Raw genomic sequence first — 27,262 nt, 5'->3', positions numbered from 1 at the left:
ATGTCAGCGCAGAATCAGTCTTCATGTCATAGCAGAGAATCAGGCTTCACGTCACCCACCACTGGAACAGGCCACTGTCACACATTTAGGCCCCGGCACCCAGACAGAGGAGAGCGGTCCCGTAACAGAGAATCTGGCCTTATGTCAGCGCAGAATCAGTCTTCATGTCATAGCAGAGAATCAGGCTTCACGTCACCCACCACTGGAACAGGCCACTGTCACACATTTAGGCCCCGGCACCCAGACAGAGGAGAGCGGTCCCGTAACAGAGAATCTGGCCTTATGTCAGCGCCGAGTCTGTCTTCATGTCATAGCAGAGAATCAGGCTTCACGTCACCCACCACTGGAACAGGCCACTGTCAGATATTTAGGCCCCGGCACCCAGACAGAGGAGAGGTTCATTCAACTTTGGGTTGCCCCACAATATAATGGTAAAATGAAATTAAAAATAGTATTGAATGAGGAAGTGCCCTGGAGTAGAATAATATATTGTTAAGGGGAGGTAGTTAATATCTAATCTGCACAAGGGATGGACAGGTCCTGTGGGATCCATGCCTGGTTCATTTTTATAAACGTCAGCTTGTCCACATTGGCTGTAGACAGGCGGCTGCGTTTGTCTGTAATGACGCCCCCTGCCGTGCTGAATACACGTTCAGACAAAACGCTGGCCGCCGGGCAGGCCAGCACCTCCAAGGCATGAAAGGCTAGCTCTGGCCACGTGGACAATTTGGAGACCCAGACGTTGAATGGGGCCGAACCATCAGTCAGTACGTGGAGGGGTGTGCACAGGTACTGTTCCACCATGTTAGTGAAATGTTGCCTCCTGCTAACACGTTCCGTATCAGGAGGTGGTGCAGTTAGCTGTGGCGACAAAACTTTTCCACATCTCTGCCATGCTAACCCTGCCCTCAGAGGAGCTGGGCGTGACACAGCTGCGTTGGCGACCTCTTGCTCCTCCTCTGCCTTCGCCTTGGGCTTCCACTGGTTCCCCTGTGACATTTGGGAATGCTCTCAGTAGCGCGTATACCAACGTGCGCTTGTACTCGCGCATCTTCCTATCACGCTCCAGTGTAGGAAGTAAGGTGGGCACATTGTCTTTGTACCGGGGATCCAGCAGGGTGGCAACCCAGTAGTCTGCACACGTTAAAATGTGGGCAACTCTGCTGTCGTTGCGCAGGCACTGCAGCATGTAGTCGCTCATGTGTGCCAGGCTGCCCAGTGGTAAGGACAAGCTGTCCTCTGTGGGAGGCGTATCGTCATCATCCTGTGTTTCCCCCCAGTCACGCACCATTGATGGGCCCGAGCTGCTTTGGGTGCCACCCCGCTGTGAACATGCTTCATCCTCATCCTCCTCCACCTCCTCCTCATCCTCGTCCTCCTCGTCCTCCAGTAGTGGGCCCTGTCTGGCCACATTTGTACCTGGCCTCTGGTGTTGCAAAAAACCTCCCTCTGAGTCACTTTGAAGAGACTGGCCTGAAAGTGCTAAAAATGACCCCTCTTCCTCCTCTTCCTCCTGGGCCACCTGGTCTTCCATCATCGCCCTAAGTGTTTTCTCAAGGAGACATAGAAGTGGTATTGTAACGCTGATAACGGCATCATCGCCACTGGCCATGTTGGTGGAGTACTCGAAACAGCACAACAGGGCACACAGGTCTCGCATGGAGGCCCAGTCATTGGTGGTGAAGTGGGTCTGATCCGCAGTGCGACTGACCCGTGTGTGCTGCAGCTGAAACTCCACTATGGCCTGCTGCTGCTCGCACAGTCTGTCCAGCATATGCAAGGTGGAGTTCCACCTGGTGGGCACGTCGCATATGAGGCGGTGAGCGGGAAGGCCGAAGTTACGCTGTAGCGCAGACAGGCGAGCAGCGGCAGGGTGTGAACGCCGGAAGCGCGAACAGACGGCCCGCACTTTATGCAGCAGCTCTGACATGTCGGGGTAGTTGCGAATGAACTTCTGCACCACCAAATTCAGCACATGCGCCAGGCAAGGGATGTGCGTCAAACCGGCTAGTCCCAGAGCTGCAACGAGATTTCGCCCATTATCGCACACCACCAGGCCGGGCTTGAGGCTCACCGGCAGCAACCACTCGTCGGTCTGTTGTTCTATACCCCGCCACAACTCCTGTGCGGTGTGGGGCCTGTCCCCCAAACATATGAGTTTCAGAATGGCCTGCTGACGTTTACCCCGTGCTGTGCTGAAGTTGGTGGTGAAGGTGTGTGGGTGACTGGATGAGCAGGTGGAAGAAGAGGAGGAGGAAGCTGAGTAGGAGGAGACAGGAGGCAAAGAATGTTGCCCTGCGATCCTTGGCGGCGGAAGGACGTGCGCCAAATAGCTCTCCGCCTGGGGCCCAGCCGCCACTACATTTACCCAGTGTGCAGTTAGGGAGATATAGCGTCCCTGGCCGTGCTTACTGGTCCACGTATCTGTGGTTAGGTGGACCTTGCCACAGATGGCGTTGCGCAGTGCACACTTGATTTTATCGGACACTTGTTTGTGCAGGGAAGGCACGGCTCTCTTAGAGAAGTAGTGGCGGCTGGGAACAACATACTGTGGGACAGCAAGTGACATGAGCTGTTTGAAGCTGTGTGTGTCCACCAGCCTAAATGACAGCATTTCATAGGCCAGTAGTTTAGAAATGCTGGCATTCAGGGCCAGGGATCGAGGGTGGCTAGGTGAGAATTTACGCTTTCTCTCAAATGTTTGTGAGATGGAGAGCTGAACGCTGCCGTGTGACATGGTTGAGATGCTTGGTGACGCAGGTGGTGGTGTTGGTGGTACATTCCATGTTTGCTGGGCGGCAGGTGCCAACGTTCCTCCAGAGGCGGAGGAAGAGGCCGAGGCGGCGGCAGCAGCAGCAGAAGAGGCCGAGGCGGCAGCAGCAGAAGATGTAGCAGGGGGAGCCTAAATGACTTCCTTGTTTTTAAGGTGTTTACTCCACTGCAGTTCATCCTTTGCATGCAGGTGCCTGGTCATGCAGGTTGTGCTAAGGTTCAGAACGTTAATGCCTCGCTTCAGGCTCTGATGGCACAGCGTGCAAACCACTCGGGTCTTGTCGTCAGCACATTGTTTGAAGAAGTGCCATGCCAGGGAACTCCTTGAAGCTGCCTTTGGGGTGCTCGGTCCCAGATGGCGGCGGTCAGTAGCAGGCGGAGTCTCTTGGCGGCGGGTTTTCTGATTTTTCCCACTGCTCCCTCTTTTTCTACGCTGTTGGCTCGGTCTCACCACTGCATCTTCCTCCAAACTGTGAAAGTCAGTGGCACGACCTTCATTCCATGTGGGGTCTAGGACCTCATCGTCCCCTGCATCGTCTTCCACCCAGTCTTGATCCCTGACCTCCTGTTCAGTCTGCACACTGCAGAAAGACGCAGCAGTTGGCACCTGTGTTTCGTCATCATCAGAGACGTGCTGAGGTGGTATTCCCATGTCCTCATCATCAGGAAAAATAAGTGCTTGTGTGTTAGTGCATTCTATCTCTTCCACCCCTGGGGAAGGGCTAGGTGGATGCCCTTGGGAAACCCTGGCAGCAGAGTCTTCAAACAGCATAAGAGACTGCTGCATAACTTGAGGCTCAGACAGTTTCCCTGATATGCATGGGGGTGATGTGACAGACCGATGGGCTTGGTTTTCATGCGCCATCTGTGCGCTTTCTGCAGAAGACTGGGTGGGAGATAATGTGAACGTGCTGGATCCACTGTCGGCCACCCAATTGACTAATGCCTGTACCTGCTCAGGCCTTACCATCCTTAGAACGGCATTGGGCCCCACCAAATATCGCTGTAAATTCTGCTGGCTACTGGGACCTGAGGTAGTTGGTTCACTAGGACGTGTGGCTGTGGCAGAACGGCCACGTCCTCTCCCAGCACCAGAGGGTCCACTAACACCACCACGACCATGTCCACGTCCGCGTCCCTTATTAGATGTTTTCCTCATTGTTCCCGTTCACCACAATTTTGAGAATGGCAAATTTGGGAATGCTTTTTCAACCCAGAACAAAAAGTCTGCTTTTACGGTCACTACAAATAACTTGACCAGCTAAAACTGTGCAGATTTGGTTGAATAGAGATGTGAGACCTGTTTTTTTTTTGCGCTGTGTGACAGTTATAGGTTTAATCACAGAATGACACTTCTATCAGCACGCTAGCGTGTGTCTTAGGTTTTTCTGAATGATACTATCAATAACTTCAATGTAAGATTTTCTTTTTGGGATAGATTTCAAGTAGGCCTGAAATACCACAAACTAGTTATTTACAGAATGGCAAATTTGGGAATGCTTTTTCAACCCAGAACAAAAAGTCTGCTTTGACGGTCACTACAAATAACTTGACCAGCTAAAACTGTGCAGATTTGGTTGAATAGAGATGTGAGACCTGTTTTTTTTTGCGCTGTGTGACAGTTATAGGTTTAATCACAGAATGACACTTCTATCAGCACGCTAGCGTGTGTCTTAGGTTTTTCTGAATGATACTATCAATAACTTCAATGTAAGATTTTCTTTTTGGGATAGATTTCAAGTAGGCCTGAAATACCACAAACTAGTTATTTTCAGAATGGCAAATTTGGGAATGCTTTTTCAACCCAGAACAAAAAGTCTGCTTTGACGGTCACTACAAATAACTTGACCAGCTAAAACTGTGCAGATTTTGTTGAATAGAGATGTGAGACCTGTTTTTTTTTGCGCTGTGTGACAGTTATAGGTTTAATCACAGAATGACACTTCTATCAGCACGCTAGCGTGTGTCTTAGGTTTTTCTGAATGACACTATCAATAACTTCAATGTAAGATTTTCTTTTTGGGATAGATTTCAAGTAGGCCTGAAATACCACAAACTAGTTATTTTCAGAATGGCAAATTTGAGAATGCTTTTTCAACCCAGAACAAAAAGTCTGCTTTGACGGTCACTACAAATAACTTGACCAGCTAAAACTGTGCAGATTTTGTTGAATAGAGATGTGAGACCTGTTTTTTTTTTGCGCTGTGTGACAGTTATAGGTTTAATCACAGAATGACACTTCTATCAGCACGCTTGCGTGTGTCTTAGGTTTTTCTGAATGACACTATCAATAACTTCAATGTAAGATTTTCTTTTTGGGATAGATTTCAAGTAGGCCTGAAATACCACAAACTAGTTATTTTCAGAATGGCAAATTTGGGAATGCTTTTTCAACCCAGAACAAAAAGTCTGCTTTGACGGTCACTACAAATAACTTGACCAGCTAAAACTGTGCAGATTTGGTTGAATAGAGATGTGAGACCTGTTTTTTTTTGCGCTGTGTGACAGTTATAGGTTTAATCACAGAATGACACTTCTATCAGCACGCTAGCGTGTGTCTTAGGTTTTTCTGAATGATACTATCAATAACTTCAATGTAAGATTTTCTTTTTGGGATAGATTTCAAGTAGGCCTGAAATACCACAAACTAGTTATTTTCAGAATGGCAAATTTGGGAATGCTTTTTCAACCCAGAACAAAAAGTCTGCTTTGACGGTCACTACAAATAACTTGACCAGCTAAAACTGCGCAGATTTGGTTGAATAGAGATGTGAGACCTGTTTTTTTTTGCGCTGTGTGACAGTTATAGGTTTAATCACAGAATGACATTTCTATCAGCACGCTAGCGTGTGTCTTAGGTTTTTCTGAATGATACTATCAATAACTTCAATGTAAGATTTTCTTTTTGGGATAGATTTCAAGTAGGCCTGAAATACCACAAACTAGTTATTTTCAGAATGGCAAATTTGGGAATGCTTTTTCAACCCAGAACAAAAAGTCTGCTTTGACGGTCACTACAAATAACTTGACCAGCTAAAACTGTGCAGATTTTGTTGAATAGAGATGTGAGACCTGTTTTTTTTTGCGCTGTGTGACAGTTATAGGTTTAATCACAGAATGACACTTCTATCAGAACGCTAGCGTGTGTCTTAGGTTTTTCTGAATGACACTATCAATAACTTCAATGTAAGATTTTCTTTTTGGGATAGATTTCAAGTAGGCCTGAAATACCACAAACTAGTTATTTTCAGAATGGCAAATTTGGGAATGCTTTTTCAACCCAGAACAAAAAGTCTGCTTTGACGGTCACTACAAATAACTTGACCAGCTAAAACTGTGCAGATTTGGTTGAATAAAGATGTGAGACCTGTTTTTTTTTGCGCTGTGTGACAGTTATAGGTTTAATCACAGAATGACACTTCTATCAGCACGCTAGCGTGTGTCTTAGGTTTTTCTGAATGATACTATCAATAACTTCAATGTAAGATTTTCTTTTTGGGATAGATTTCAAGTAGGCCTGAAATACCACAAACTAGTTATTTTCAGAATGGCAAATTTGGGATTGCTTTTTCAACCCAGAACAAAAAGTCTGCTTTGACGGTCACTACAAATAACTTGACCAGCTAAAACTGTGCAGATTTGGTTGAATAGAAATGTCAGGTCTATTTTTTAGGCGCTGGGTGACAGGCTCAACTTGCCCCTGATGTAATATATGGCCAAAAAATAACCAGACTGTTGATGTTTAAATGCACTTCGGTGACACAGGCTCAGCCTGCAGCTGATGTAGTATATGGCCAAAAAATAATCAGACTGTTGATGGTTAAATGCACTTGGGTGACACAGGCTCAGCCTGCAGCTGATGTAGTATATGGCCAAAAAATAACCAGACTGTTGATGGTTAAATGCACTTCGGTGACACAGGCTCAGCCTGCAGCTGATGTAGGATATAGCACAAAATAACCACACTATCGATGGTTAAATACACTTGGTGATAGCTCGTGCTGGCGCACCACAAGTCACAAGATGGCCGCCGATCACCCCAGAAAAAAAGTGATCTAAAAACGCTCTGGGCAGCCTCAAAAAAGTGAGCAAGTCAATAATAGCACTTCAATGATCCACAGCTGCAGATCGATCACAGAATGAAGTCTTTTGGAGGAGTTAATCTGCCTAATCTCGCCCTAACGTCGCAGCTGCAACCTCTCCCTATACTGATCATAGCAGAGTGACGTGCGGCGCTACGTGACCCTAGCTTAAATAGAGGCTGGGTCACATGGTGCACTGGCCAATCACAGCCATGCCAATAGTAGGCATGGCTGTGATGGCCTCTTGGGCCAAGTAGTATGATGCTTGTTGATTGGCTGCTTTGCAGCCTTTCAAAAAGCGCCAAGAATGCGCTGAACACCGAACTCGAACCCGGACTTTTACGAAAATGTTCGGGTCCGTGTCACGGACACCCCAAAATTCGGTACGAACCCGAACTATATAGTTCGGGTTCGCTCATCCCTACTTGTCAGTCATTCCATCAGCAATTGATCACTGAACCGATTGCCAAGAGACAAAAGTATACGTGCACTCATCCAACGGCGCTGAAGCTGAACGTGCTCCTGTCCAAGTTGCTGGTGCTGCAGTCCATCCCTTTCAAAATGGTGGACTCTGCTCCTTTTAGAGAACTGATGGCTTGTGCCAAGCCAATTTGGAGAGTTCCAAGCCGTCATTTCTTTGTAGAACAGAAAAGTGGGCCAGTCCTTGAGCCTGTTGGTGTCTGCCGACGTGTGGAGCTGTAACTATGGTCAGGGACAATACATGTCCATTACGGCCCAGTGGGTGAATGTGGTTCTTGTACAGCCACACCAGAAACTTGGCCAGGTAACGCCACTTCCGCCTCCACGTTCTTATGCCGTTGGTCCTGCGACAATGTCCAATTCTGCCTTCGCATCCTCTACCGTGCCCTCAGCCTCCACTTCTGAGACAATTCACAGTGCCCCTCCAGCATACCATATGTGCAGGGCACGGTGGTGTCACGCTGTTCTGCACCTCGTTTGCCTGGGCGAACTGAGTCACACAAGGGAGGAACTGCTCTGTGACCTTCATCAAGAAATCGAATCCTGGCTTTCTCTAAGACAACTCAAAACAGGAAACATGGTGAGTCATTGGTGACCAACAAGGGGATGAACATTGTGTCATCGCTGCGTCAAGGAGGGCTGAGCCATGTGCCCTGCATGGCACACGTGTTCAATCTGGTTGTCAAGTGGTTCCTGAAGTCTTCTACCCATCTGCAAGACATCCTAAAAATGGCCAGGAAACTTTACATGCACTTCAGCCACCCTCCTTGAGCTGCAACGGAAGAACGGCATCCCCCTAACATAGGCTGATATGCGACGTTTCCTGTTGGAATTCCACCCTCCATATGTTGGACCTATTATATAAACAGAGAAAGGCCATAAACAATTTATTGATGATTCAAGTGGACAGGAGTGTTCCCCTGTGTAACTTCGATGTCAGCCAGTGGCAGCTCATGCGTGACACCTGCCGTTTGCTCAGGCCTTTTAAGGAGGCCACGTTATAGTCGCCAGGACTACAGGATGAACAACGTCATTCCACTGCTTCACGTCCTGGAACATATGCTGGTAAATCTGGCTGGTCATTGGACTAGAGACGTGGCGCTTAAATCTCATGGAAAAAAGACAATGCAGCAGCACCCTGCAAATCAGATAAAGTACAATAATGCCATAGTCACAAATTATAGTGCGAATGCTACGCTTAATTATAAAGTGAGATGCTTGGCCAATGCATTTTGTAAAAAAACACCTGAGCCCGTCTGCCATACGTCAAGGCTATCTCTGTTAGACGGGTCCTAACACTAAATACTACCTGTTATGCAACATAATGGCCGCCATAAAGTTCAGGGAGTGTTGGATCCACATGCATGTTGGATCCACTCTGCCTTTTACCATTTTTGGTGCCATAATGGCCTCCATTACAAGGGATGCAGGTACCAACATGCATGCCGAGCCCACTCTATACCTTTCCTTGTGCCAGACAGCTTCCATGGCGCATAACAGGTAGTATTTAGTGTCTCTAACAGAGATCGCCTTGACGTACGGCAGACGGGCTCAGATGGTTTTGTACAAAATGCATTGGCCAAGCATCTCACTTTATAAATAAGCGTAGCATTAGCACTATATTTTTTGTGACTATGGCATTATTGTACTTTATCTGATTTGCAGGGTGCTGCTGCATTGTTTTTTTTCCTCTAGGTCTTTGCCATGGCAGCGTACACCTGTGCACTGGAAGGTGCTATCTAACCCCCTTTTTTTCGCCTAAATCTCATGGCCACATGAGCCCTGTGGGGGCTGAACTAGAGGAGGAGGAGGAGGACATTGGAGCAAAAGCAATGTATAGTGAAATGGGTGGTTTTTATACACCGGTGACAGGAGAGGAAGAGCAGGAGCAGCCAGAGGAGCTACAGGGTGATGAGGAAGAGGCGGCAGAGGACCCAGACACACCGTGGCAGTATGCAGTGCAGATGGAGGCAGGGAGTCCCTTCGAGTCACTGGCACAAATGGCCCGATGCATGCTCACTTGCTTGCATAGTGACAGCCGAATTGTCACCATTCGGCAGATGAATGTCTTCTGACTCTCCACCTTGTTGGACCCTCACTACGGGTCCAAAATGGGGCCCTTTTTTACACACGCTGAGAGGGAGGACAAAAGGAATTACTATAGAAACATCCTATGTAGTAAGTTGGCTGCTGCCTATCTGCGCAATCATCCCTCCTCTCGCAGGTCTGACCGGGGGGCCCTCTGCACTCACTTTCCACTGCAATGGCTGCTGGGGAGGGGTGAGGTGGCAGTACCAGCTCCATCAGCAGCAGCCTGAGTAAAGAGTCGCTAATGTGCAGCTTTCCTTACCCGCCTAGTGAAGAAGCTACTCAGCAGCAGCAGCAGCAGCAGCGGCAGCAGCTAGACCTGGAGCAGGACCTGAACCAGTAGGTGGTGGCATACTGTACTTGGACAGTTCCCTGCCACCCCACATTGAATATCCGCTGTACTACTGGGCAGCCAAACTGGATTTTTGGCCACAACTAGTAGAGTTTGCTCTGGAAAGGCTGTCCTGCCCGGCCAGTAGTGTGGCATCAGAATGGGTGTTTAGTGCGGCGGGGGCCATAGTTACCCCAAGAAGAACTCGCCTGTCCACCCAAAATGTGGAGAGACTGACCTTTGTCAATATGAATCGGGCGTGGATTAGCCAGGATTTCCACCCACCAATGCCTGATGCATCAGACTAGATCATCCATGGTGCCACACCAACACTTTGACAAAAGAGACCGGTTTCTTCTGGATACCTGCCTCAGCTACTATTCTGATGCTGCCAGCCACCTGATGCCACACATCTGATGCCAAGTGCTCCTTCTTACACCCACCATCGTCAGTGGGTACTGTTATTGCCACCCACCTCCCCACTCTGTTTTTGGGTCACTCTGTGGTCTACTGATGCTGCTGCCACCTCCACACTATGTCACCTTGCCACTCTGGGGCCTCCTGATGCTGCCGCCTTCTCCACACTATATCACCTAGCCACTCTGTGGTCTCCTTATGCTGCTGCCACCCCCACACTATGTCACCTAGCCACTCTGTGGTTTCCTGATGCTGCTGCCACCTCCACACTATGTCACCTTGCCATTCTGTGGCCTCCTAATGCTGCTGCCACCTCCACACTCTGTCACCGGGTCACTCTGTGGTCTCTTCATGCTGCTGCCACCTCCACACTATGTCACCTTACCACTGTTAGCCTCCTGATGCTGCTGCCATCTCCACACTCGGTCCCCGGGTCACTCTGTGGCCTCCTCATGCTGCTGCCACCTTTACACTATGTCGCCTTGCCACTGTGTTGCCTCCTGATGCTGCTGCCACCTCCACACTCTGTCACCGGGTCACTTTGTGGTCTCCTCATGCTGCTTCCACCTCCACACTATATCACTTTGCCACTCTGTGGTCTCCTCATGCTGCTGCCACCTCTACACTATTTCACCTTGCCACTCTGTGGCCTCCTGATGCTGCCACCACCTCCACACTGTCATTGTGCCACTCTCTGGCCTACTGATGCTGCTACCACCTCCACTGTCATAGGGCCACTCTGTGGACTTCTCATGCTGTTCCCACCCTCCCTACTTCATGACTGGACCATTATTTTGCCTTTCGGCCTGGCTGACATCATAATTTATTTGACCCTACTTCTGATCTGTTTAATTATTAATTTGATCAGTTTTGGCCCAGTGACTGCCTGTCATCTGCATGTCATAATAACTCACTGTATTATTTGACTACCACAGCAGACTCCCTATGCGTGTTACTGAAAGGCACAGTGTTCTACACCACTATAAAGACTCTCTGCAACCGTTTTTTAACGCGATTGGCCGCAAATAAATTTGGATCGAACCAAAGGTTTTCAGAAAATTCGCTCATCTCTAGTTATATTGTGAAAGTTTAGTTATTTATACTCAAAATATGAAGTCACACGCAGTAGTTTAAGCCTTTTAAATTTGTATATGGTACATTCCTTAGTGCTTGTTTTCGTGTGTGCTATATTGGCCTTATTTTTATTTTATTTAGTAATTGTCATATTTTCCATCAGCCCAGAAAATCATGTGAAAAATAAAAAAAATGCTAAAATCTGACAAATTCATAAAATTTATTATCAATGGTTATTTTATATAGAAGCATGTACAGCCTGCAGAAGATGTAAGTGAGGGTAAAGAAAGTGGACGTACAGTGGATATAAAAAGTCTACACACCCCCTGTTAAAATGTCAGGTTTCTGTGATGTAAAAAAAATGAGACAAAGATAAATTACAGAACTTTTTCCACCTTTTAATATGACCTATAAGCTGTAAAACTGTCACAGATGGTGTTGCAGAAAGCTGGAACTTATAAATAAACATCCGACTGGCTTGATCACAAACTAAGGAGCATATGGGTGAGCCCTATAAAACCCCTAGAGCTCTCCCTGACTGCTATGCCCATGCAAAGATCTTTATGGTAGACGATTGCATGTCCTTGTACCTTATACTATGTGACACCTAAAAACCCTATAATAGTGAGGGGACATGACTACCGGCTCCCTGCACTTAATACGGACGGAGTCAGGGTCACCTACAATCAAGCCAGCAAGAAACACAAATAAAGGAAACAGACTTATCTGAGGAATCAGGAGAAGCAGCCTCCAGCAGTGATCACAATCCAGGAAGAAGTATAAACCGCAAAGTGAGGCAGTATGGGAGGAAATATAAAGGGAGACAATCAGTGCAATATAGGTGACAGCTGGGAGCAGGAAAGGAGATGAGAAAGTGAAACCAAAACAAAGAACATCATACAACAGTTAGAGAAGAACGTCTGCCAGATCTTCTCAAACAGCTGGCGGTGACAAAAACTCAATTGAAAATCAAACTGAAATCTTTTAGGTAGAGGGAAGAAAAAAATATTAAAACAAAATAATAAGTTTGCATAAGTGTGCACACCTTTAAACTAATACTTTGTTGAAGCACCTTTTGATTTTATTACAGCACTCAGTCTTTTTGGGTATGAGTCTATCAGCATGGCACCTTTTGACTTGGCAAGATTTGCCCACTCTTTTTTGCAAAAACACTCCAAATCTGTCAGATTGCGAGGGCATCTCCTGTGCACAGCCCTCCTCAGATCACCCCACTGATTTCCAATCAGATTCAGGTCTGGGCTCTGGCTGGTCCATTCCAAAACTTTAATCTTCTTCTGGTGAAGCCATTCCTTTGTTGATTTGGATGTATGCTTTGGGTCATTGTCATACTAAAAGATGAAGTTCCTCTTCATGTTCAGCTTTCTAGCAGAAGCCTGCAGGGTTTGTGCCAATATTGACTGGTATTTGGAACTGTTCATAATTCCCTCGAGCTTAACTAAGGCCCCAGTTCCAGCTGAAGAAAACAGCCCCAAAGCATGATGCAGCCAGTACTTACCAGAAATTCCTGCAGCTCCTTTAATGTTGCTGTAGGCCTCTTGGTAGCTTCCCAGTCCACTTTTCTTCTCGTCTTTTTTCATCAATTTTGGAGGGACGTACAGTTCTTGGTAATGTCACTGTTGTGCCATATTTTCTCCACCTGATGATGACTGTCTTCACTGTGTTCCATGGTATATCTAATTCCTTGGAGATTCTTTTGTACCCTTCTCCTGACTTGTACCTTTTTAACAATGAGATCTCTCTGATGCTTTGGAAGCTCACTGTGGACCATGGCTTTTGCTGTGACGTGCGAATAAGAAAATTTCAGGAAAGACTAACTAGAGAAGCTGAACTTTATTTGGGGTTAATCAGAGGCACTTTAAATGATGGCAGGTGTATGCTGACTATTTAACATGATTTTTAATGTGATTGCTTAATTCTAAACACAGCTACATCCCCAGTTATAAGAGGGTGTGCACACTTATGCAACCACATTATTTTTTTATTTTTTTTATTCCCTCCACCTAAAAGAGTTCAGTTTGTTTTTCAATTGAGTGGTAAAGTTTATAGGTCACATTAAAGGTGGAAAGTTTTGAAATGATTTTTTTTGTCTCATATTTTACAGCACAGAAACCTGACATTTTAACTCGGGTGTGTAGACTTTTTATATCCACTGTATGTACCATATACAGAGATGCATTTTCTGGTTGTCAAGTAGTTTTCCAGATGTGTGGCTTATCAGTTATGATTAGGAATGAGCGAATCGACCACAGATGAAACATCCGAAGTTGATTCGCATAAAACTTTGTTCTAATACTGTACGGAGCAGAAGCACCATACTGTATTAGGCTACTTTCAGACTCTCCTTTGGTGCGGATCCGTCTTGTATCTGCACAGACGGATACGCACCAATAATGCAAACGCTTGTATCCGTTCATAATAGATCCGTTTGCATTATTCATTCAAAAAAATGTCTAAGTCAAACCGGATCCGTCTTGACTTACATTGAAAGTCAATGGGGGACGGATCCGTTTTCAATTGCACCATATTGTGTCAGTGAAAAACAGACCCGTCCTCATTGACTTACATTGTAAGTCAGGACGGATCCATTTGGCTCCGCATCATCAGAAGGTCACCAAAACACTGCAAGCTGCGCTTTAGTGCCTGTTTAAAAAACGCAACGAAGACCAAACGCAGCCAAATTGATGCATTCTCAACAGATCCTTATCCATTCAGAATGCATTGGGCCTGAACTGATGTGTTTTGGGCCGCTTATGAGAGCCCTGAAACGGATCTCACAAGCGGACCCAGAAACGCAAGTGTGAAAGCAGCCTTAGAATGTATTGGCTCCAAAGAGCCGAAGTTATTGCTTCGAGAAGTCTCGTGAGACTTTGTGCAATAACTTCATAAATTAATTTGTACTGTAAAAAAACTACGGGTCGGTGCCATGGTGTCACTTGAAACCATACTCAAGTTCGGGAAATATTTTTTTACAGTACATATAAACTTATGAAGTTATTGCGCAAAGTCTCGCGAGACTTCGCGAAGCAATAACTTTGGCTCATCAGATCCAATACATTCTAATACTGTACAGAGCTCCTGCTCCGTACAGTATTAGAACAAAGTTTTATGCGAATCGACTTCGGATGTTTCATCCGAAGTCGATTCGCTTATCCCTAGTTATGATGTTTAATTTCTGGTATAAGGATGCATAATACTGATTCCCTAGACAGATGGATGTTTAACAATGGTTTAGGTGTGAAAGCTGCAGAGCTGTCTGAAATATACACACCAAGTATATTAATCCCTTCATTCAATCTAAAAGTGCAGCAATAATAGATACTGGTCAATAGGTGAATTACAATTGGAATTCTGTATTTTTCCAAACTACTTTTTACATTACCCAGTATCAGTACTCAAATAGCACCACTAACATAACTACTCTACCATTCCTGTGAACACTATTAGGGTGCCTTCATATGTTGCTGAATTTTCCGCAAAAATAAATAAAAAATCGACGTGTAAATTTTTAAAAGTTTTATTTTTTGTTGTGGATTATGTTGCAAAATTTGTGTGTGAATAGTGTTCAGGATCTGTATGGAGATATATCTCCATTGAAATGAATTGGCACATTCAGCAATAGGAAATCCGTGACAAAACTTTATTTGCATTCCGTTCCGCAGCGGCATATTAATTGTGTAGCCGATCAGAACTCAGGTATTGACACTTTTCATCCCCATGGGAGATCTCCTTAAGGTGTGTATTTTGTTATGGAAAATTCTGCAATGTGTGAAAGGACCCCTAGTGTCATGCCTAATGGCTGCATTAATAACTACCACTACTATTACCACAAAAACTGTTATTAATACAGACACTGTGGCCACCATTAGTATTATCACTAAAATTACCATTGCTACTAACACTAATTATCACTACTGGAATTACTTTAGTCATTATTATTACTCCTAGGATCGGTAGCTACCAGTAATGTAAATATTAATACTACAATTGCCACAATCAATATTACTACTATATACTACCATTACTGCTGCCATCCCTAGCACCATTAGAACTCCAATTATAACACTAGTATTACCAATATTAAAATTATTATAACTCCTACTACCAATATAATTTCAATTATCACTAGTACTACAATGAAAGAGGTTTTTCAACATTTTTGAACCAGCCAAGTAGTATAAAATTGCTCTACTAGCATCGTGGCTGAGAAAGTGACATTTCAATCCAGAGAACACTTCTACAACATGAGCATTTCCCTAACACTAAAGTGCACTTTTCTATGTGCAGTAAGCTTTCCACAACTCTCCCCTCTGCTCTTAAGTGACAGCTGCAGAGGACTCCTGGGTGTATCTTATATCAGTCACTCAAGAGAAGAGAGGATGGGCTGTGGAGCCCTTACTGCAGAGAGCCTGTAACTTTAGCCTGAGAGTCCTTAAATGGCTTGTATGACAATTATACATGATAGTCTCCATCAACCTGTCTAAGTATTTACTCACAGATCTGCCTCGGAGGATGGGCTGGGAAAAGCCTTGTAACACATTGCACTCCTTACTGAGCTTTCATGTGGGGCTATTTATCCTGATGGCATATCTCAAGCACATTTGCACAATTGCCATTTCATGTAGAACAGTGATGATGCTCAAGATGTCAATAGATGGAAATGATACGATCCTGTGTGATATGCTGTCATGGCTGAGCAGTCTATCAGGAAATCCAGCTCTACCTTCTTGTCAGGCTGCTCAGCCATGACAACATATCATACAAAGGATTGTATCATTATCATCTATCTTATCACAGAGTTCCTGCTCTACAATAGATGGTAATGGAGCTCTCATGCTTGAAATATGCCATCAGGCTGAGCAGCCTCACAGGAAAGCTCAGCAGTGGAAAGTGAAGGCGGTACTGGTGCTGGATAGCAGTGTTTAGCACAATTCCACCCCCTTTGCCCCATTATATGCTCGGGCAGCTCATCAAGTGGACAAAATCTGTCCTATTCACATACTAGGATCGGTTGATGGAGGCCATGTTGTAAAATTCTGGAGAACCATTTAAGGAATGTCCAGAAGGCACTTGAGCTAGTGACTAATTTTGGATTAAAACTTCCCTTTTTCAATCATGCTGCTACTAAGACCATACACCAGTTATGTTTAAAAAAACAGGGTCAAAATTGATGACAGGCTCCCTTTAATAAAATTACCATTAATTTCATGCTACTACTGCAACCATTACCATAATTACCATTACCAGTACTAACATAAATGAAACAATAATATAATAATATAATAGTTTCATTAAATATAAGAATATGTTAAGTTGCTTGTCGTCCATGTTATGATAGACTAACTGAAATACTGTAGTCCATAATAAGTTATACGCAATATATAATTGGGGCTACTAAGTATTGTGACAAACTAGCACTGCTAGGTACCTGACTTGCCATTATCCAGCTGTTGTGGACCTGCATATGCCAACAGGCTCTGCTAGCAAAACCTGTTGGGACAAATAGTTCAACAACAGTTGTATAACGATAAATTGACTAAGCATTCTTTATATTATGCACCAACTCCCATTTCTGGGAAGGACAACATCATTATAAAATTAACAATTTGTTTTGCCCTTGCTCTAGAACTTCATTCCATCCATTACTTAGAATCATTCTTGATTCTAGTAGACACTTGACTAAATTATGTTCCTTGAAATAATGTGGTAGTTGTCAAACAATTAACTTGCTGCACTGATGGCTACGGAATCAGTGAGAGCAGAAAGGCATCTTGTATTAAGTTGCTATTGAGTTTGGTGCTGTTACTAAAATCTATACTTTTCTGCTCAAAAATGATCTCTTCAAAAAAAAATTTTTGAATTGGCAAATTGGCAAATTAAACTATACTATGTTTGATCTAAATGTCTGAACTTATGTACTGTAATACAAGAGCTCAACTGGACAATCGAGATAAGGAATAACACTTATCACAGGCCCATCAACACAATCATTTGTCTTATACAGAAAACTAATAATGACAGAAATGCATATTATTAATTGAAATATGTCTTGAATTTTCCATAATTAGAAATTAAGAGTTTGCTTTATTTTTTCAGAAAGAACAGCACTCTTATAAATGGGCCATGTCTGCTATTGCTCTTCTGGTGACAGACGCTGAATAGGGATGAGCGAACCCGAACTGTATTCGGGTTCGTACCGAATTTTGAGGTGTCCGTGACACGGACCCGAACCCGAACATTTTCGTAAAAGTCTGGGTTCGGGTTCGGTGTTCGGCGCTTTCTTGGCGCTTTTTGAAAGGCTGCAAACCAGCCAATCAACAAGCGTCATACTACTTGCCCCAAGAGGCCATCACTGCCATGCCTACTATTGGCATGTCTGTGATTGGCCAGTGCAGCATATGACCCAGCCTCTATTTAAGCTGGAGTCACGTAGCGCTGCACGTCACTCTGCTCTGATCAGTGTAGGGATAGGATGCAGCTGCTGCTGTTAGGGCGAGATTAGGCAGTAATTTAGTCTTCAAAAACAATTACTGAGTGATCGATGTACAGCTGTGTAGCATTCAACCTCTGCTATTTAATTGCTCACTGTTTTAAGGCTGCCCAGAGCGTTTTTCTGTCACTTTTTTTTTTCTGGGGTGATCGGCGGCCATTTTGTGTCTTGTGGTGTGCCAGCACAAGCTGCCACCAAGTACATTTAACCATTAATAGTGTGTTTTTTTTGTTTTTTTTGCGATATCCTACATCAGGGGTTTGGCTGTGCTTGCTATTTTATTGAGGGGTGAAATACAATTGCCAAAATAGCAGTACCCTAAATCTGGTGTTTCAGCTGTGGCTAGCCAATTGTAATACTGTCTGCTCTCTGGCAAAGGATATATTTTTTTCTGGGTTGAAATACAATTCCCAACGTAGCAATTCCCTAAATCAGTGGTTTCTGCTGTATCAGGCCAAGTTTAAATCTATCCATAAAAGGGTATATTAGATTGAAGGTGCGGATAGGGTCATTCTCAATAACTTCAAATGCTACCTTGCATCTCCAAGTCTAATTCTGTCCGTAAACGTATACCTGTCATCCACCGCCTAAATACTAGGCCTACAATTTATATTCAGCTAAATCTGTGGTTACTGCTGTGCCTGTATTAGTGTTATACGGTACCTAAGTAGATAGCCAGATAGTGTTAGGTGCCTGTAAAAAAAAGCCTGAATTTGAATTCAATACATTGGGCCAAATTATTTTTTTCTTATTGTGGTGAACGGTAACAATGAGGAAAACATCTAGTAAGGGACGTGGACGCGGACATGGTCGTGGTGGTGTTAGTGGACCCTCTGGTGCTGGGAGAGGACGTGGCCTTTCTGCCACAGCCACATGTCCTAGTGTACCAACTACCTCTGGTCCCAGTAGATGCCAGAATTTACAGCGATATTTGGTGGGGCCCAATGCCGTTCTAAGGATGGTAAGGCCTGAGCAGGTATAGGCATTAGTCAATTGGGTGGCCGACAGTGGATCCAGCACGTTCACATTATCTCCCACCCAGTCTTCTGCAGAAAGCGCACAGATGGCGCATGAAAACCAAGCCCATCAGTCTGTCACATCACCCCCATGCATATCAGGGAAACTGTCTGAGAACTCAAGTTATGCAGCAGTCTCTTATGCTGTTTGAAGACTCTGCTGCCAGGGTTTCCCAAGGGCATCCACCTAGCCCTTCCCCAGCGGTGGAAGACATAGAATGCACTGACGCACAACCACTTATGTTTCCTGATGATGAGGACATGGGAATACCACCTCAGCACGTCTCTGATGATGACGAAACACAGGTGCCAACTGCTGCGTCTTTCTGCAGTGTGTAGACTGAACAGGAGGTCAGGGAGGAAGACTGGGTGGAAGACTATGCAGGGGACGATGAGGTCCTAGACCCCACATGGAATGAAGGTCCTGCCACTGACTTTCAGAGTTCGGAGGAAGAGGCAGTGGTGAGACCGAGCCAACAGTGTAGCAAAAGAGGTAGCAGTGGGCAAAAGCAGAACACCCGCCGGCAAGAGAGTCCGACTGCTACTGGCCACCGCCATCTGGGACCGAGCACCCCAAAGGCAGCTTCAAGGAGTTCCCTGGCGTGGCAGTTCTTCAAACAATGTGCTGACGACAAGACCCGAGTGGTTTGCACGCTGTGCCATCAGAGCCTGAAGCGAGGCATTAACGTTCTGAACCTTAGCACAACCTGCATGACCAGGCACCTGCATGCAAAGCATGAACTGCAGTGGAGTAAACACCTTAAAAAAAAGGAACTCACTCAGGCTCCCCCTGCTACCTCTTCTGCTGCTGCCGCCTCGGCCTCTTCCTCCGCCTCTGGAGGAACGTTGGCACCTGCCGCCCAGCAAACAGAGGATGTACCACCAACACCACCACCTCCGTCACCAAGCATCTCAACCATGTCACACGGCAGCGTTCAGCTCTCCATCTCACAAACATTTGAGAGAAAGCGTAAATTCCCACCTTGCCACCCTCGATCCCTGGCCCTGAATGCCAGCATTTCTAAACTACTGGCCTATGAAATGCTGTCATTCAGGCTGGTGGACACAGACGGCTTCAAACAGCTCATGTCGCTTGCTGTCCCACAGTATGTTGTTCCCAGCCGCCATTACTTCTCCAAGAGAGCCGTGCCTTCCCTGCACAACCAAGTATCCGATAAAATCAAGTGTGCACTGCGGAACGCCATCTGTGGCAAGGTCCACCTAACCACAGATACGTGGACCAGTAATCACGGCCAGGGATGCTATATCTCCCTAACTGCACACTGGGTAAATGTAGAGGCGGCTGGGCCCCAGGCGGAGAGCTGTTTGGCGCACGTCCTTCCGCCGCCAAGGATCACAAGGCAAAATTCTTTGCCTCCTGTAGCCTCCTCCTCCTACTCGGCTTCCTCCTCCTCTTCTTCCACCTGCTCATCCAGTCAGCCACACACCTTCACCACCAACTTCAGCACAGCCCGGGGTAAACGTTAGCAGGCCATTCTGATACTCATATGTTTGGGGGACAGGCCCCACACCGCGCAGGAATTGTGGCAGGGTATTGAACAACAGACCGACGAGTGGTTGCTGCCGGTGAGCCTCAAGCCCGGCCTGGTGGTGTGCGATAATGGAGGAAATCTCGTCGCAGCTCTGGGACTAGCTGATTTGACGCACATCCCTTGCCTGGCGCATGTGCTGAATTTGGTGGTGCAGAAGTTCATTCACAACTACCCCGACATGTCAGAGCTGCTGCATAAAGTGCGGTCCGTCTGTGCGCGCTTCCGGCGTTCACGTCCTGCCGCTGCTCGCCTGTCTGCGCTACAGCTTAACTTCGGCCTTCCCGCTCACTGCCTCATATGTGACGTGCCCACCAGGTGGAACTCCACCTTGGACATGCTGTTCGAGCAGCAGCAGGCCATAGTGGAGTTTCAGCTGCAGCACGCACGGGTCAGTCGCACTGCAGAACAGCACCACTTCACCACCAATGACTGGGCCTCCATGCGAGACCTGTGTGCCCTGTTGCGCTGTTTCGAGTACTCCACCAACATGGCCAGTGGCGATGACGCCGTTATCAGCGTTACAATACCACTTTCTCCTTGAGAAAACACTTAGGGCGATGATGGAAGAGGAGGTGGCCCAGGAGGAGGAGGAGGAAGAGGGGTCATTTTTAGCACTTTCAGGCCAGTCTCTTCGAAGTGACTCAGAGGGAGGTTTTTTGCAACAGCAGAGGCCGGGTACAAATGTGGCCAGACAGGGCCCACTACTGGAGGACGAGGATGAGGAGGAGGTGAAGGAGGATGAGGATGAAGCATGTTCACAGCGGGGTGGCACCCAACACAGCTCGGGCCCATCACTGGTGCGTGGCTGGGGGGAAACGCAGGACGATGACGATACGCCTCCCACAGAGGACAGCTTGTCCTTACCTCTGGGCAGCCTGGCACACATGAGCGACTACATGCTGCAGTGCCTGTGCAACGACAGCAGAGTTGTCCACATTTTAACGTGTGTGGACAACTGGGTTGCCACCCTGCTGGATCCCCGGTACAAAGACAATGTGCCCACCTTACTTCCTGCACTGGAGCGTGATAGGAAGATGCGCGAGTTCAAGCGCACGTTGGTAGACGCGCTACTGAGAGCATTCCCAAATGTCACAGGGGAACAAGTGGAAGCCCAAGGCAAAGGCAAAGGAGGAGCAAGAGGTCACCAATGCAGCTGTGTCACGCCCAGCTCCTCTGAGGGCAGGGTTAGCATGGCAGAGATGTGGAAAAGTTTTGTCACCACGCCACAGCTAACTGCACCACCACCTGATACGGAACGTGTTAGCAGGAGGCAGCATTTCACTAACATGGTGGAACAGTACCTGTGCACACCCCTCCACGTACTGACTGATGGTTCGGCCCCATTCAACTTCTGGGTCTCCAAATTATCCACGTGGCCAGAGCTAGCCTTTTATGCCTTGGAGGTGGTGGACTGCCCGGCGGCCAGCGTTTTGTCTGAACGTGTATTCAGCACGGCAGGGGGCGTCATTACAGACAAACGCAGCCGCCTGTCTACAGCCAATGTGGACAAGCTGACGTTCATAAAAATGAACCAGGCATAGATCCCACAGGACCTGTCCATCCCTTGTGCAGATTAGACATTTATAACTACCTCCCCTTAACCATATATTCTTATAATCCAGGGCACTTCATTCAATCCTCTTTTTTTAATTTTACCATTATATTGCGGGGCAACCCAAAGTTCAATGAACATCTCCTCCGTCTGGGTCTCGGGGCCTAAATATCTGACAGTGGCCTGTTCCAGTGGTGGGTGACATGAAGCCTGATTCTCTGCAATGGGACCTCTCTCCTCTGTCTGGGTGCCGGGGCCTAAATATCTGACAGTGGCCTGTTACAGTGGTCGGTGACATGTAGCCTGATTCTCTGCAATGGGACCTCTCTCCTCTGTCTGGGTGCTGGGGGCTAAAAATATCTGACAGTGGCCTGTTCCAGTGTTGGGTGACATGAAGCATGATTCTCTGCTATGACATGAAGCCTGATTCTCTGCTATGGGACCTCTCTCCTCTGTCTGGGTGCCGGGTCCTAAAAATATCTGACAGTGGCCTGCTCAAGTGGTGGGTGACATGAAGCATGATTCTCTGCTATGGGACCTCTCTCCTCTGTCTGGGTGCCGGGGCCTAAACATATCTGACAGTGGCCTGTTCCAGTGTTGGGTGACATGAAGCATGATTCTCTGCTATGACATGAAGCCTGATTCTCTGCAATGGGACGTCTCTCCTCTGTCTGGGTGCCGGGGCCTAAATATCTGACAGTGGCCTGTTACAGTGGTGGGTGACATGAAGCCTGATTCTCTGCAATGGGACCTCTCTCCTCTGTCTGGGTGCCGGGGCCTAAAAATATCTGACAGTGGCCTGTTCCAGTGTTGGGTGACATGAAGCATGATTCTCTGCTATGACATGAAGCCTGATTCTCTGCTATGGGACCTCTCTCCTCTGTCTGGTTGCCGGGTCCTAAACATATATGACAGTGGCCTGTTCCAGTGTTGGGTGACATGAAGCATGATTCTCTGCTATGACATGAAGCCTGATTCTCTGCTATGGGACGTCTCTCCTCTGTCTGGGTGCCGGGGCCTAAATATCTGACAGTGGCCTGTTACAGTGGTGGGTGACATGAAGCCTGATTCTCTGCTATGGGACCTCTCTCCTCTGTCTGGGTGCCGGGGCCTAAAAATATCTGACAGTGGCCTGTTCCAGTGTTGGGTGACATGAAGCATGATTCTCTGCTATGACATGAAGCCTGAATCTCTGCTATGGGACCTCTATCCTCTGTCTGGGTGCCGGGGCCTAAAAATATCTGACAATGGCCTGTTCCAGTGGTGAGTGACATGAAGCCTAATTCTCTGCTATGACATGAAGCCTGATTCTCTGCTATGGGACCTCTCTCCAATTGATATTGGTTAATTTTTATTTATTTTACTTTTATTTTTATTCATTTACCTATACACATTTGTTTGCAGGGGATTTACCTACATTTTGCTGCCTTTTGCAGCCCTCTAGCCCTTTCCTGGGCTGTTTTACTGCCTTTTTAGTGCCGAAAGGTTCGGGTCCCCATTGACTTCAATGGGGTTCGGGGCGAAGTTCGGGTCGAGTTCGGATCCCGAACCCAAACATTTCCGGGAAGTTCGGCCAAACTTCTCGAACCCGAACATCCAGGTGTTCACTCAACTCTGACGGTGAATATTTTTTTTTTCTAATTAGCGATAATCCCTTGAAATATAAAAGTTAGGACTATTGTAATCTTGAAGGTTATTTTTAGAATAGGGAATAAGGATCCTTGAAGGCTCCTTTCTGTAAAGACCATTCATCATTTGTAATGACCGTAACTGGATACATCTTGTGTGTGAAAGAGGAACCAGTGCCTTGTAAAAGTATCCACCCCCCTTGACTTTTTCCGTGTTTTGGTGTACACACACATGGAAGAGGATTCTTTATGGTAAGAGCAGTGAGACTATGGAACTCTCTGCCTAAAGAGGCGGTGATGGTGAGTTCACTAAAAGAGTTCAAGAGGGGCCTGGATGTATTTCTGGAGCGTAATAATATTACAGGCTATAGCTACTAGAGAGGGGTCGTTGATCCAGGGAGTTATTCTGATTGCCTGATTGGAGTCGGGAAAGATTTTTTTTATTCCCCTAAAGTGGGGAAAATTGGCTTCTACCTCAGTTTTTTTTTTTGCCTTTCTCTGGATCAACTTGCAGGATGACAGGCTGAACTGGATGGACAAATGTCTTTTTTCGGCCTTATGTACTATGTATGTTACAACCTGGAATTAACATGGATTGTGTGAGGATTTGCATTATTTAATTTACAGAACAGGCCCACAACTTTGAAGATAATTTTTTTTTATTGTGAAGCAAGCAACAAATAGGATAAAATAACTGAAAAAGTCAATGTACATAACTATTCACCCCCCTAAAGTCAATACTTTGTAGAGCCACCTTTTGCGGCAATCACAGCATCAAGTCGCTTTGGATAAGTTCTATGAGCTTGCCACATCTTACCACTGGGATTTTTGCCCATTCCTCCTTGCAAAATTACTCCAGCTCCTTCAAGTTGGGTGGTTTGCGCTTGTGAACAGCAATCTTTAAGTCTGACCACAGATTTTCTATTAGATTGAGATTTGGGCATTAACTAGGCCATTCCAGCACATTTACATGTTTCCCCAGTGGTTTATCACTCAAGTGTTGCTTTAGCAGTAGTGTTGATCACGAATATTCGAATTTCGAATTTTTATCGCGAATATAGGTACTTCGAAAATTCGCAAATATTTCGAATATAGTTATATATATTCGTAATTTAGAATATTAAAATTTTTTAATTATTATTTTTTTTTTAAATGGGTACACATGATCCCTCCCTGCTTCTAGCTTGTGGGCCAATAAGAAGGCTGCAATATACTTGACTTTAGGAGTAGTAGTGTTTGCAAATTTTGCTCTATATTCGTTTTTTTCAAATATTCGCTATATTGCTATATATTCTTGTTTTAGAATATTACGAATATTTGAAAAAATGAAGTTATAGCAATATAGCGAATAATCAAAAAAAATCGAATATAGAGCAATTTAGCTAATATAGGGCTATAATCTTCTTTGTCTAATAGTTGTAAGTTGAAAAATTTGCAATAAAAAATTAGAATCCAAAAATTCGAGTTACGAAAATTTGCATATTACACAATCATTACCTTGCCGATTTTTCGATATAAAAAAAATCGTGAATTTTCGAATTTGGAAATATTCGACAAATATTCGCAAAATATTGCGAATTCGAATATGACCCCTGCGGCTCATCACTATTTAGCAGTGTGTTTGGGGTCATTGTCCTGCTGGAAGGTGAACCTCCGTCCTAGCCTCAAATCACGCACAAAGTGGTACAGGTTTTGCTCAAGAATATCCCTGTATTTAGCACCATCCATCTTTCCCTCAATTTTGACCAGTTTCCCAGTCCCAGCTGCTGAAAAACATCCCCACAGCATGATGCTGCCACCACCATGTCTCACTGTGGGGATAGTGTTCTTTGGGTGATGTGATGTGTTGGGCTTGCGCCAGACATAGCGTTTTCTTTGATGGCTGAAAAGTTAAATTTTAGTCTCATCAGACCAGAGCACCTTCCTCAATACATTTTGGGAGTCTCCCACATGCCTTTTCATTTTTTGCTGAAAGTAATGGCTTTCTTCTGGCCACTCTGCCATAAAGCCCAACTCTATGGAGCGTACGGCTTATTTCGTCCTATGTACAGATACTCCAGTCTCTGCTATGGAACTCTGCAGCTCCTCCAGGGTTACCTTAGATCTCTGTGCTGCATCTCTGATTAATGCCCTCCTTGCCCTGTCAGTGAGTTTTGGTGGGCGGCTGTCTTTTGGCAGGTTTGCTGTTGTGCCATGTTCTTTCCATTTGGTTATGATAGATTTGATGGTGCTTCTGGGGATCATCAAATATTTGGATATGTTTTATAACCTAACCCTGACTTGTACTTCTCAACAACATTGACCCTTACTTGTTTGGAGAGTTCCTTGGTCTTCATGGCAGTGTTTGGTTAGTGATGCCTCTTGCTTAGTGTTGCAGCCTCTGGGGCCTTCCAAAAAAGGTGTGTATATGTAATGATAGATCATGTGACACTTAGATTGCACACAGGTGGACATCATTTCACTAATTATGTGACTTCTGAAGGTAATTGGTTGCACCAGAGCTTTTTATGGGCTTCCTAACAGAGGGGGTGAATACATACGCACAATGTTTTCTATTTCTAGACAATAGTTTTATTTATATATTTTTCTCATTTCACTTCACCAACTTAGACTATTGTGTTTTGATCCATCACATAGAATTCAGATTAACAAAACATTGAATTTAAAGGGGTTGTCAGAGTTATGAAAAAAATATATATAGCACTGAAAATCTGATGGGCAGCAATATATAACTAAGCTAAGCAAGTTTTATGCAAAAATAATATATATATTTCCTCATTTCACTGGTTCTTTTCTGGCCCTTTGTTTACATGCAATAAAAACAATCTCTGCCCCTCCCCCTGCTCTGCTAAGGGAGTGAATACAAGTGCTGCCCTGAGTGACATGTCTGCCTGCTGGGAGACTCTGCAGCATGTTGTATGTGTAGGACTACAAGTCCCAGCTGTATAATAACACTGCTAATACACACAGGATCTTCCCCCTACCTTCTTGTGCAATGTTCTCTCTAGTCCTTCAGCTCCTGTGCCCAGAATTGTCACTGCCTGCTAGGTGCTTGCCTTCAGTCTGTGCAGCTGAAGGGGTTAAGAATCCTAGGAGAGAGAGCAGAGTGAAGGGGGGGGGGTGTGGCCAGCACAGGCTTGTAAACGACCTTTATCAGAGCAGGGAGAGAAGCTGACATCACAGGTCATGTGACCCTCAATGAAATCTGAGAAACCAGCCACTGGAGATAAAGTGAGTTAATTGGAAAGCTGTTACATTTGCCCAGTTAGGAACATAGAAAGAACAAAAAAATAACTCGGATAACCCCTTTAAGGCTATAATGTAACAAAACACAATAAAAGTCAAGGTGGGTGTAATGACCGGCGTCCCGATCACATACGTGACGCAAAGGGAGGGAAATGGGAAGGACCTGTCCAAGGGAGAGGGAAAGGTGGTGACCCCTAACTCCCCTTGAGGCTGGCACCTGATTGCCCTGACGTCCCTAGACGGGTTTCTCACCCGTACGCCGATCACATGCCTAAACCCTGGCTTTCCCTGAGATGAGCCCTACGTAGTGAATAGGGCGGTGGGAACAATAGTCCGCACCACTAACACTAAAGGGAAACACCAATGAGAGGACAGACAATACAGACAAACATATAATCCCAGGTGGGCGACAACAGCGGACAACAAAAGCCCAACAGGGATCCGGAGGGTAACGCTCTGGAACAACAACCAGGAATCACAGCTACACAGCTCCAGTGGGTCAGTATAGAAGTCCA

The sequence above is a fragment of the Bufo bufo genome, chromosome 3 (assembly GCF_905171765.1).
Source record: "Bufo bufo chromosome 3, aBufBuf1.1, whole genome shotgun sequence".
Classification (NCBI taxonomy): Eukaryota; Metazoa; Chordata; class Amphibia; order Anura; family Bufonidae; genus Bufo; species Bufo bufo.
Note: the sequence above shows the minus strand (reverse complement) of the source record.